The 13,051-nt window shown below is 43.5% G+C and overlaps 1 protein-coding gene and 1 pseudogene across 5 annotated transcripts in view; one reads left to right on the forward strand and one right to left on the reverse strand.

The window, feature by feature from the left end:
• Window positions 1-2,619: 2,619 nt before the first annotated feature.
• Window positions 2,620-3,274, reverse strand: LOC146593589 (uncharacterized; annotated as a pseudogene).
• A 657-nt stretch (window positions 3,275-3,931) lies between these two features.
• ZMYM2 (zinc finger MYM-type containing 2) overlaps window positions 3,932-13,051 on the forward strand; it is a 94,332-nt gene continuing 85,212 nt past the window's right edge. For all 5 annotated transcript variants that reach the window (XM_085309082.1, XM_085309085.1, XM_085309084.1 and 2 more), the window contains exons 1-2: window positions 3,932-3,956; window positions 4,948-5,005. The gene's annotated coding sequence lies outside the window, so the exon portion shown is untranslated. The remainder of the gene's footprint in view (window positions 3,957-4,947; window positions 5,006-13,051) is intronic.

A 13,051-nucleotide genomic window follows, 5' to 3' on the forward strand; every position in this document is an offset into this window, starting at 1 on the left:
GTATTGGGAAACCAAATAGTAGACCAGAATTCCATTATGTCATGCCCATACAAATACGACAAAGAGACACTAGTCTATGTTCAATAGATAAACACATTTTTTCCACATTTCCTTTCTCCTTGACGGAGAAAAAAATGTCAAGGTAGACTGGGGCTAGGTTGGGGCAAACAAATGAGATAAAGGAYAGGAAAGAAAGAGAAATGCTGGCAGAAACTGTAAAGGAAAAAAATAAGGAAAAGGATAAATAAAATCGTGTGAGGCAGAGAGTAAAAGGATTGTGGGGAAGGACAGGATAGAAGTCAGCAATGACATAATAAATAGAAATTTGGGGGTTACATATTTTACTAAAGATTAGATTCCATTTTCACTTTCACATGTAGTGGAAACAGACATTTTTGCAAACCTGTTTTATTTGCATTCCAAAATTTTTTTTCCCAAGCCAGTCTCCAAATCAGTTGTAATAAATGGTGTTTTATTAAAGAGTTTCATGAACCACTACTTTCCAAATGTTACATGTAGGAAGTACTGAAAGACATCTTGTTCAAGTATTTCCTCTTCATTCTTGAGAACTCACAATTCTAGACACTGAAAAACTTCTGCTTTCAGTTTTATTGATGTAAACCCAACCAGTGTTCATGCAGAAGAAAAAGTTCTTCAGTAAATGGAATACGCTTACTTCTAAGGCTGGAATAAATTCCACCATTCTTTGTCATAGATAAATACTGATGATAGCAGGAGGTATCTTTAAATTATGTATGTTCCAGTCCTTCAATTTTCTATGCATTGTTTTAAGGTTGGCTTAGTACTGTTCTCAAGATCCCTGCTAAGACATAAACTCTCCAAAATTTATCAAATATCAAATTACTCCTTCTCATTTCAAATTCTGTTGACCGCTTTTTGACACAATTTTACTCTATAACACATAGAAGGGTGTCATTCTTCATGTTAGTTTTTGATCAGTCTTTTGGTTCAGCTTTAGCTGAATTTCAGTTGATTCTATCTACTAGCAGTCAGTAAGTTAGAACTTCTACTGTGAAGTTGTTGACATCAGGCCTGTCTAYGAAAGTAATGGTGCGGAGACTATAAATACATCAGTTTCAGATCTACGGTATTCATGAAGGGGATTTCACTGCTTAGTGTTTGGGCTAATGTTAGCTCTTTCAAATCATAAAACAGAATTACTTGATCTGGGTCATTTTTTTAAAAAAAATCTCAATTATAGATGGTTTCACAGATGAAGAACAACTTATTAGGTGTCTTTTTGCCTCACTTTCTACTGCTATCAATTGAAAAATTAACTGAAAAATATGTGGTTTAATCCATTATTTTTGTCTGTGCTTGAATATATGAATTCAAAAACAGGGTTAAGTGTCCATAGGGGGACTAGGGTTTACTAGAATTATAGTTTCATAAATTAAATACATTCCAGTACAGTTCCAAAACTGCAAGCTAAACATTGACTGTTTTGTTCAAACTGCATATTTAAAATGTGAATGAAAATGTTTTACATTGCTATTTAACTAGTCCTAGGCAACAGCCAAGTAATATCTATTGTTAGGGCAGTGGAAAAAGCAAGGTGCTCTCTGGTTATTTTTATTTTTATTTTTTGAATGACTTAAGTAAGAATTATAGGTTTCGCCAACATGTTCTAATTCAGAAAAGCACTCATTTTCTACAATCCATTTCTGTCAATCAAAGCTCTCAAAAACAGGTGCTTAAGTCTTAATTTTTTGTTGAACTTCATCAGTGCTTAAATGTTTACCTATAAGCACTGTTCAAGCACAAAGACATTTTCCTGAGACATGCAGCTGGAAAGGTATGGAAAATATGTAGCATGACTTAAAATGGCTTTGACTTTCACCAACTGAGAAGACWTAGAAGGCTAATAAAGGAAATGGTCAGGAATCAGCTGACCTGATAGAACACATGATATTTAATGTTGAAATTTCAACAGTTGTCTGGTTACCATCAATTTAATTAGCTGGCCACTGTTACATCGTAGAATGAGGTTTATAAGTCTCCAGGGCAAATTTGAAGAGACCTTCAAAATGGGTTTTGATTACTTTCATTAACATTTTCWTCCTTTACAGGCGTTGTGGTACAGCTATTCCACCAACTCACTGCTTGCTTTCAGGCACGAGCAATGGCGGTGCAAGCGCTGACACCATGGCTGTGAAGTAACTCTCGTCCCCCCACACCAAGAAGCCCTCTAAGCTTCCTCACAGAGCTAGGAAAGTGTGAAAAAGAATCATTAAGTCCAATCACCAGCGTACAGTGTGTCCTAGAGGTGCTTGGTTTGAGTTTGTTGACTAAGGTCTGGGTCTCAGCACAGGGCTGTTAAGGAAGGAGATGTACCCTTATGACAACAGAAGATAGAAAAATTTCTGGTCTTTCCCACACATGAAGATTATGAACTGAACTCATCAAGGGTGGCAGAGGAAGAAGCCAGCCCTCAAGTGCCTCCTGCTCCGTCCCAGGGCTGATCCCAAGGGGGCTGCGAGCGCTGGGTGGGAGCTCCCGGCCGTGGCAGGGAAATGGCGCCAGCGGCGGGAAGCCGGCTCCTTGCACACGCCAAAGGCGCTCTCCAGGGCGCCCGCACCGCGTGGCTGCCACGAACTCCTACCGGCTGGAGRAGGCAGGGCGGGCACTTGCTCTCTCTTTCTCCCTCTTCTGGGCAGAGGAGGAGGAATAAATGGGGCAGGGCGGGATTAGCTAGCAAGACGGCAGGCTGAGCTCTCCAGGTCCTCGAAGAAGCAGGCGTGAGCGCCATGGCCGGGGAGCGGGGACGCAGCCGCGCAAGTGCAGCGCGCATCCTCCATTTTGGCGGAGGGCGGGCGCAGAGCTTGGCTCTCGGCGCCTTGCTCCCCTCGTCGCTCTGAGCACTCGTCCCCACCCCGCGGCACTGCCCGGGGCGCCCTGCTCCTCTTCCCGCGGGGAGCGGCGCAGAGGCGCCTCAAATGGACGCCCTGCTGCTCCTCACGTTGGTTTGAATTGGTCCCAAGCTCCCCGCAGCGGCATCCGACAAAATGGAGGACGTCACCACTGCTACCACCACCACCACCACCAGCAGCTCCTCCAGGAGCCATGGCGGCGGCTGACATGCCTCCCTCCCCCACAGCGGGTGGGGGCAGGAGGGCGGCGAGGAGGCTCTCCTCAGAGGTGCAGGCTGTAGGTGTGCGGGAGAAGCCCTGTCCCCGGGGTATGCGCACTCTCTCGCTTTCCTGGGGGGAGTGCTTCCATTATTCACACTCTGTCCCTCATGGAAATGGCCCCAGGTTCACAGTCCCGCTGGGGGAGGAGTGGGGCGGGACCTGCAGAGGGCTATGCATGGGTCCTCCTTGCCCTACTTCKGAGCGATGGGGGGAGGGCACAGGGCAAGAGGGAAAGATCAACCCATGCCCCACGGCTGGGGCTGTCGTGTCCATAGGGACTAAGCGTAAGGCTGGGATGGGTAGTACAGTCTCCTCCCCAGCAGATGGCTGGAGGAGCATAGCTAGCCTAGCACGGCAGCAGCGCAAACTTCTGCAAGTTGCTGCTGTCAAACAGCTGTACTGGGAGCCCGAGCGCACCCTCGCAGCCCTCAGACACGGGTAAAGTGCTGGTGGGCAACGATTCGGGTTTCCCAAACCTGATGGATCAAAGTGGGAAGAACTCCAGGCATGGCCAGGAGGGAGATTGACAGTTTATAGGGTCAACCGGCTGCGGGCGGCTCCGATGGATGGGCAGCCCAGCCAATGAGCTGGCGCAGCGCGAAAGCCCGCCCTCTGGGGGAGCCAATGGCGGGGCGGGGGGCGGCCCTTCCCCAAGCTCGGTTGGCCCTGTTCCTCCTCCCCTTCGCTAGCAGCTGCGCCTAGTCCGGGACTGGACCGAGTTAGAGTTGAGGCGCCGGAGGAGTAGCGCAGAGTGCGTGCGTCCCCCGCGGGGGGGTTCCGTGCCTGCGAGCGGCGGGGAGCCGGGTAAGGTGGGGGTGCGGGGTGCTGCGCCTCGGGGGCGGGCTGGCGGGCGGCTGGAGGCGCAGAACTGCCCCCAGGGCGGGGATGGCAGAGGCGCCGCCGTGCCTCACGGCTACCCGGGCTAAGTATCCCACTGTGCCGCCGCCGCGCCGCCACCTCGGGCGGCGGAGCGGGGGCGTCGGGCGCCGCCGGGGGCCGCCCCGCAGATGATCATCGCGGCCCGGAGGTGGGCGGCGGGGGCAAATCGGGGGCGCTCGGGGGCAGTGGCGAGGGGGGGGCAGGGGCATTTGGGGGGAGGGCCGGCTCTGCTTTAGCGCCTCCTCTTTTAACTCCCTCCCCGCTTTCCCCGCCGGGCCCGCGGCTGTTGTTCTGCCCCGGTGCCTTTCTCCCGGCCCCCCCTCTCCACCCACCTCCCCCGCCGCCCCCGCTCCCCCCGCGGGTGCCTCCCGCCCCTGCCCGGCGCCGCGCTCCGCGGATCCCGCTGCCGGCGCTGCTCCCCTCCCGTATTGTTTGGCTGGGTCTCTCTAATGGCGGACAGGAGGCGGCAGTGCTGCCGACCGACTGCAGGGGGGCAAACCCGAGAGCAGGGGCAACTGCCGCGGGAGCGTGCGGGGGGCCGCGGCGGCGCCGCTGAGGGCTCCGCGCCCCCCGGGGCGCCGGTTCAGGGCTGCTTTAGGCAAGTTAGCAGGCAATATTGCCTCCCCGCCCTGGGTGCCGCCGCTGCCTTTTCCCCGCACTCGCTGAGGGAAGCCCCCGATGCAGCTGCGCCCGGGGCGGCTCCTCGGAGCGGGTTTGCTTGAGCAGTGCCCCACAACCACYGGGGAGGGCAGTTTCTTTTTTATTTTTTCCCTGTTGTTATTATTTTTAACCTTTGAGATTAAAGGGAAGTGGTTGGTGATGCAGGCCGTACCTGCCCTGGCCAGACGAGGGAAATGCTGCTTGGGGGCGCTGCCCGCTCCTCGGTGCCCCACGTAACCCCATGTCTTTCCCTTAGGCTCCAGCCCAGTTTGGTGCAGCCTTGGCAGAGACCAACAAGGAGAGGGAGCTCTATTGTGAGTGCTATTTACGTATCTATTTCTGCCTCAACTAGACCCCCTCAGGGAGGGCTTGACCCGCTGCCACCCGCTGTAGTCTCCGGGGGCTGGGGTAAAAGGAGAGGCCTCCAGCGGCGGGTGCAGCAATTCCTGGGTCCAGCAGCTGCTGCCCTGGGGCGAAGCCCCAGTAATGGCTGTGAGGCGGCTCCTCCTCGGGGTGGGCGCTGCTGCTGCAGACATCGCTCCTGCAATACCAACTCCGACAAGCAGACGACGACGGGCTGCTGCCTCTGCTCACGTTACCCGGCTCAGGAGAGAGGGGGAGGGCACATTTCGGGTGCCCTCTAGAGTTTTAGAGCGTACATTAAAATCCATAACGAGATGGCTTTAGCCATTTTTATTTTTTCCCTCTTTCTCCAATCCTGTATCTTATACATCTTGAAGCCAAGAAGGGGAGTGGGAGGTTTAAAATAACCCAGCAATTTGTGGAGTGTACTCCAGCAACAGGCCTTTGTGCACTCAAACCAATTCTTTATGCTTGTGGGTTTGCTTGGGTGATTTTGTTGGGTGTCTTTGCCTCTTTGCATGCCTTGGCAGTACTTCTGAGCTCTATGCTTTGCCCCTTCCCCAGAATGCTGGAGGTCACTAGGGAAACCCACGCCGCCTTAGCAGTGATCCTTTTCAGTGCCTTCGTCTGTATGGGATTTTCAAAGCAGATTGTATTCTCTGTTGCGTGTTAGGTCAGCTAAGGAGAGACCAATTATCAATCTCTGTACATTGGACGGGGGAGTAATTTGATACTAGGTTGCACCATTTAAATAATGTTCTTTGAACACCTAGCGGAAAACAGGGATTCTGAAATTACGAAGTAGCGCAGTGAGGGCAAAAGTAAGACGGTGGCTATAGGCATTTTAGAGGCTCATGAGTTTGGATGTGATTGTTGTCTGCAGGCTCTCGTCACTAGAGGCCGCTGCAAAAAGCCTAGATAGGCCTGAAAGATCTCGTTAATAAACGTGCAGCACACAGAACAAAACAAAAAAGGAATGCGTACTTTGCGCTTTAGGTTCTTGACTTGGGTACAGGAGGAACTGAGGTTTTTGTAATATTCTCAACCACTTGCATCTTGAATTTTTTTCCTTACCATTTAACATAATAGATATAGATTTTTCAAATTTACATAGCTTGCAACTTCTTTTGCTGTTTTCTGGTGGCTTACATATGTATGAAGGGTAAATGATTCTCTGCATAACACTACTGCTTAGGAGGAGAGGCATCAGATTTGGATTTATTCTGAACTTCTGAAATTGTCAACCTCATGAAGGGCACTTAGAATTTGTATAGCTTGTTATTAATAATAACATGATCTGTTCTAATTTTTGACTTATTGCACTTTTAAAAAATTTAGTTGTAACTTTTTGCTTTTTTTTTGTCTTGGATGTAAGGCTACCATCTAATTTTACTTCTGAGTCATTATACATTCTAGCTTAACAACTATTCTGTTTTGTTATGATACTACTTATTGTTAAAAAGATTATTTCTGTAATAGCAGTGACCAACACATATAATACTTTGGAAAGAGGAAGGTTACTGTCATGGGAAGTAGTGAAAAAGGATATTATGTGCTGATCTGAAAAATACTGCAGCTACAGTGGCTGTGTATGCAAAGATGAGACTATTGCCAAGAACAACTGTATGACTAAGATCTAGTAAAACTGGATGAGTAGTTGCTGGCTGGTTTGTGAACTAGACTAGTCTTTTGCACAAAGGCTAGGTGGCACATTGTCCTTTACCAACTGTGGTGGTACCGCCTTTCTTTTAGCACATGGCGGGAGGAAAAAGCCTATCATATGGCATGTGATAGGCCACATGGTTTCATGCGGAAATGTATTCGGTGACTACTGCTGCATGATCATTTCTTGGAACCAAACTTAGCTGTGGTAATTTGCAAAATAAAGGTGATGATGGAGCAAATCACTTCTTTTTCTTAAATAAGACCGTCTTAATTATAGTATCTGCTACATTTGATGTACATTGCTAATATTAATCCTCCTTGACCTCAGCTACCTGATTGCATTTTACTGTTGCTTTGGAATGATATGGTAAGAGGGATTTGCATCAGCAAGAATGTACAAGTGCTAGTGAAAAAGTGGAAGTGGGTTTTTCTGTCTTACTTGCAGAAGTTCTGCAAGTATGTGGAGGGCAGTGAGACCAAAAGTAATACAATTTGCTTCAGATTTTTGCTGGCTTTCTTTCCTTATCTGTTACCTTTTTTTTTTTTTCCATCCAATGCTGTCATGAACAGCCTCACATTGTTACACTGGCTTTCCTCTTGTTTTCAAGGACTAAATGGAGAATTATTGAAGTTCCATCTATTTGTGTGATAGTTGGCAACCAATTAATATACTCTGCAACAAGAGCAGAATGAAAAGTTTTGTGAAGGTGTTGTATAAGGTGTTATTACTAATGGAAAATCCACTGTTCATGGAGAACAGTTATTTTGTTCCAAGAGAACTACACATCACAAATAACGAACTCAACCTAGCTGTGAAAAAGGGTTAAGATTTGAAGTTCAGAAGACTTGAAAAGACTGTAAGCTGCCTCTTTGGAAGTGTTTGAGGTAACACTTGCCTCATGATGCTCTTAAAACCCTTTATGCAGTGTGAGTTTTGTCTACTAAAACACAAGTTGGTTTATCTCAACAGTTGAAAGCTGCTTTCCCCTTGCCCCTGTTTCCATAACTCCTTTTAACATTAAGCTTTGTTTTATGATTTAGTCTTACTAGGCATATGGTCCAGAAAAATAACTGGGTTTCTGAGGGGTTAGAGTTCAGAGAGAACTTAGACTACAAGTATGGAAGAGAAGCTATCCTGCATGTCACTGATAAATAYTACCAGCAGTAGAAGTTAATTTGGTATATGAATGATCTGCTGAATTTAGATCCTAGTATCAGAAGTCTTTGTTTTTGACCAACATTTGTGAGTTTTGTGACAGTCTTTTGTATTTCTAAGAGAAATTTTAGAAGGGAGTAGTGTGAGACTTTAGGGATGCAGTGGCATGGTACATCCTCTTCAGTTAATACATAGACTATATAGATTTAAACTCAGCTTCTATGTACTTCATTAGATTTTTGGCAGTTTAAAGATTTCTTTTATAGAGCTTCCAGGAACAATCAACTTTCAGAGGAAAAACATTAAATTTTAGTGGAACAGAGTTTCACAGGTTAATAATGGGGTTCACAAAAAAAAAGTGTGTGTGTGTGTATGTGTGTGTACGCACCTGTAGGGATGAGAACATCTGCAGTTGCATTATATGGGATCAACTGAAATTAAATGTTTTTAGTGTTCTTCAAGGCTTAAGCCAATCACTGCCTGTCTTTTATAGATTTATTAGATCATAGTTGTCCACTAAGTGCTTCATGTTGATGATTACTGTGGTTTACGTGTCTCAGAACAAAATTATTTCAATTAATGGTTATAATACAGACAATGAATTCAAATTTTACTAATCTAGCATACAGAAAGTGAGAAGATTTTTCTGTCCGTGATCAAATAAGAGTTTGTGTAGTAACATGGTCAGTTCCAGTGCATTTCTGAAGTTGCTCTTTATTGAAGGATATTTACTCCACATATGCTTGTTGTAATGCTTAAACGCTCTGTATCTTCTCTCTGTGGTTCCCAACTGTTTTGGAGCTACCATCATCATTACATTCTTCTCTGGCTCTGCCACCGTCAGCCACAAGCACGATAATCTGATGAGGGTTGCACGGGCTCTTCCTTGAGGCAGCGGATTCAGAAATAGGCATTTGTACATGTGATGTGCCTAACTGCAGTCCTCACTTAAAGTGTTTGGGCATTACCAGTGGTGACTACTTGATTGTTTGGGGAGCTCTCCCCAGCCAGATTGAATATCAGTAATGAAAGATGATTTTTTTTAAAAAAAATCTTGTTTTCTTTGAAATACATACAGAGTACCTACTTGGATAAACTGTGCAATATGGTCCATAAGGTTTTTACCCTATTAAGAGTATTGGAATCCTTTCATTTGTATTACTGCAACATCCAAAAGCCATAATCTCTTTGTGTACCTAGTACTGTACAAAAATCTGTCAAGGCATAGTCCCTACTCATTGGAATTTTCATTTTAACACTTACTGGTACATGTTAAGCAAGATATCATCTTAACTCCATCTTTTCTGCCATGTAATAGATTATGTAAAGTAGCAATACACATTATTGCATGCTCTCGTAATTCATAGGACAAGAACTGATTACCTACTTGCACCATAGCTCACCAATCTAACTCTCGGGGACTCAGAAAGAAAGCAGATCATTACAAGAGGACAGGGGCCTTATGGAAGAGTTCATACAGGTTTCAAAATCCATTTTTCTCAATTCTTTGTGGTCTTGAGAGAKGGTATGGAGGAGGAAAAGGTCAAATTGGATATAACTGGTTGCATAAAGGACAGGGAAAACTTTTGTAGAAATAGAGTTTTAATTTGTCTTTATATTGCTATATTTGATGGCTTGCTTCAAGCTAAATCAAAATCTGAACTAAACTGTATTTGTGTGCAAGAGATAATTTAACTTGTGCTTTTTCAGTGCACATTCACACTATGATTATGATGCTATACTAGTGAAAAAGTGTATGTGTAGTGAAAGTATGGTGCTAACCCAACAAATCTACTTTCAGCTTGTAAGTGAAATTTTGAGCTTGTCAAAAAAGAATACCAACTTTCCTATATGTCCACCTTGAGACGCCTTAAATAGACCACAGACAGGTTTTTTTGAAGTAGCCGTATTGTGGCGCACAGTCACCAGTCATCCTTAGAAACACAAACTTTTTTTCTCCCGCAGACTTTTTATTATATATWTTAGCCTGTTGTTGTCCTTTAGCCTTTTCTGTGTGCCGTAAAACCACTGTGAACTTAAAACAAAAGAGCACTCATGATGCAGCTGTCTGCTCGTTGTTGTTGTTTTTTAAGCTTGGGGAAAACCTTACTTCTTTCTGTAGTTCTTTTTCTTTAGATCACTGCAAGACCCTCCAGTTTGGCATTTGCCTCTAGTACTCCATGAAATTTCTGTATAACTTAACTCACTAATCTCATTCATAAACTCAACTATCATCTCTGTATGGATGACCTTCAAATCTTTCTCTCTTCCAGAGTTGCTGCCTTCTATGCCAGATAAATCTCAGTATGTACTTCTGACATCTCTTTGTGGATGTCTGACCTTTAGCTCAGGCTAATATTCTGAAGCCAGTCCTTCCTCCCTCAAAAGGAAGACAGTCTGTCCGTGCTGTCTCTCTGTCACTTGTGGACAGTGTTGCCATCAGGTCTCTGCGTCAAGCCTTTAGTCTAGCCATTGTTTTAGACACAAAGCACCCTACGCTGTTAACAAATTGCACATTCTTTGCCCTAAATAGTAAACTGTATCTAAATTTTTTCACATCACTAAATCTTGTATCTTGTCTTTAATCTCTGTATTTTGTGGTAATGCTTTTTCTTACTGGTTTGTATAAATATGATTTTTTTGTTCCATTGATTTGGGTTCAGAATCCCGAAAAAGCGTTTTGCTAGCTTTTTGCTTTGACAATCTGGTCTGCATTTTGTATTTTATGACAATAAAAGTAACAAATACTTTTAATTTAAAGGTACGACTTAACTACAAAGGGACTTATCTATCATTTCTTGTTAATGAGATTGAGTGCTGTTTAGAAGGCTGACAATGTGAGCAGTTAAACACTTTAGTTCATTCTCCTATGATTCTCCTCATACTTGGAAAAATTCCCTGTGTACACTCTTTAAAGCAATCATAGCCTAGTAATGCAGAACAAGCAAACTTTAGRAAACAGTCTACTAAAAACAAAATAGCTTTCTTCGCTCTACCCTGACACCAAAACACCCCATCCTTAAAACAAGATCCAGTTCTAACCATTGTTTATGGTGGTGTTTTTTCCTTGTGTTCTCCTTCTCATTTCTCTCCATCTGTTGTCCCTTATGTTTAGGTTTTCTGCTTTTTGAACAGTCTTATTCTGTGTCTTATTTCCCCCCCCCCTTTTTTGTGAAAGGGTAAGAAGGCCTACTGTTCTGTTACACCTGAAATGATTACCCAGAATTTTATTTGAGCAATAACTGATGAGTAATATGTCAACCCATATACATTAAATATTTTTCTTTTTCTTTTTTCTTTTTTTCTAAACTGGAAGAATAGATTGACAGTTACTAGGCATCTTTTAAGTTGCTATTAGCTAATACATCTCTTAGGATTTGTGGAAAAATATTCTTTTAGATGAGGTTTTGTTTTAGTGTATGATGCTTCATTAAGTTAGCCAAACAATGTCTGGAAAAGTAGAATAAGAGGTTTCTATAGTATAGACAATTAAAAAAAATGCAAATTGGAAGTGACAGGAATTGGAGAGAGCAAGGGAAGTTTTTTTTTTTTTTTTTTTTTTTTTTTAAACAGGATGCAAATGTTGAGTATGTTGAATTCAGGACTAGTCCCTCCCACTCTAGTACAGGAATACAGGATGCAAATGTTGAATACTGACCTGAGACTGTTGCCATTGCCACCCCTGTTGGCTATCCGTGTTTACTTCTATCCAGAGAATTACCAAATAGAAACACTGAGATGGGGTCGCTAATGTTGTGTATGGTACAACAATTATGTTTGAACTTAAATGCATTGTTATTTGATAATTAAAAATAATTGGAGAGTTCAGAGAAAATGTACAAGCATGACTTGAGTAGAAAACATGTTTTGTATTAACAGATTTCAGAAATTCAACCTTTTCCTCAGTTTGACTAGATTACAATGAGACTTAATCCTTACCTGAGAGACACTGTGTGCACAAGAGGGATGTATTAAATAGTTGCATGTTTTTTTTTCCCTCTTTCTATGTTAATGCTGATTTTTACTTAAACAGTRCAAAGTCAGACAGGGAATAGCATGTAGCCTTTAAGCAATTAGGATAACTAACAGTTGGAGTGACTTATTGAGGTATCTCTTTCTTTTTTTTTTTTTTTAAGTAAGGGTTTAAAGAGGATTTGAAAAGCTCACCATTAGCAAAATGTATTGGAAGTTTAGGAGGTATGGAATATGCTTTATGCAGTTACAGATTTGAACTCAAGACAAAATGTTGGCCTAGAACAAAYGTTACATAATTTTCTTGGGGCTGATTCAAAGAAGCAAATATGTTTGGTTGCATGACCTTTTAAACCCACCTAAATCGGGGTTATCATTGTCATCTTTTCTTTGTACTAGCACTGGCCTTCTCTATCTTTGGGAGATGTAGGTGTGTTTCAATTTAATTCCATAAATGAACACATTCTACCCCTTCCCMCCCCCCCCSKTKKWARKKKTWWKKWRSCYMMCYYCYYCCCCCCCYTTTTTTTTTCTTTACTTCAGCTTTCTACCACRTTAGCTCTGACTGACTGTTAGATGACATGAGCACTTCATGTAAATAGGAGAAAGGAAAGAGTTGATTAAGGGAAGAGGGGCAGAGGAGTGGGAAAYTGACACCACAGTTACCCTGTCCTACTCTGGATGTTGTGGAACTGCAGGCTTAGCAAGTAGAATATGTATCTTGTATGYGATTAAAATAAAGCTGCTACTTACTTTTAAAACTAACTGAATTTTTTGATTCCATAAACTAGTCTTGATTACATAATGTAGTTTATTACCGACCAGGGAGTGCAGCTGTGAAAACCTGTTGTACTTGCCATGCTGACCATATCCATTCTTGCAGTGGATCCCATTTACTGTCAACCTCACGTCAACGTAGCACTTCAGCTTTTATTTTTTTGTTTGTTTTCTATTCTTCCCCTTCATATTCACACCATTAACAAAATGATATAAAGATTTTTCTTTCCTTTGTTATTCTATGACTCCATTTGTTCTGTTTGCTTGTAGTTACCTGAGATTCCCTCTGATATCTAGCACAGTATGCAAGTACTTCCTTGAATTCTGTTTTTCTTGTTTTGAATTACCAGAAGTGTTGAATACTAGTCATTGAAGGCAAACTGTGTTGAAGAAGTTTGTCTGTACTTGGCCAAAAGCATTAGGTTGT

This window comes from Rhea americana, unplaced genomic scaffold, assembly GCF_003343005.1.
Source record: "Rhea americana isolate MKP2758 unplaced genomic scaffold, rheAme1 scaffold_29, whole genome shotgun sequence".
NCBI classification, from domain to species: domain Eukaryota; kingdom Metazoa; phylum Chordata; class Aves; order Rheiformes; family Rheidae; genus Rhea; species Rhea americana.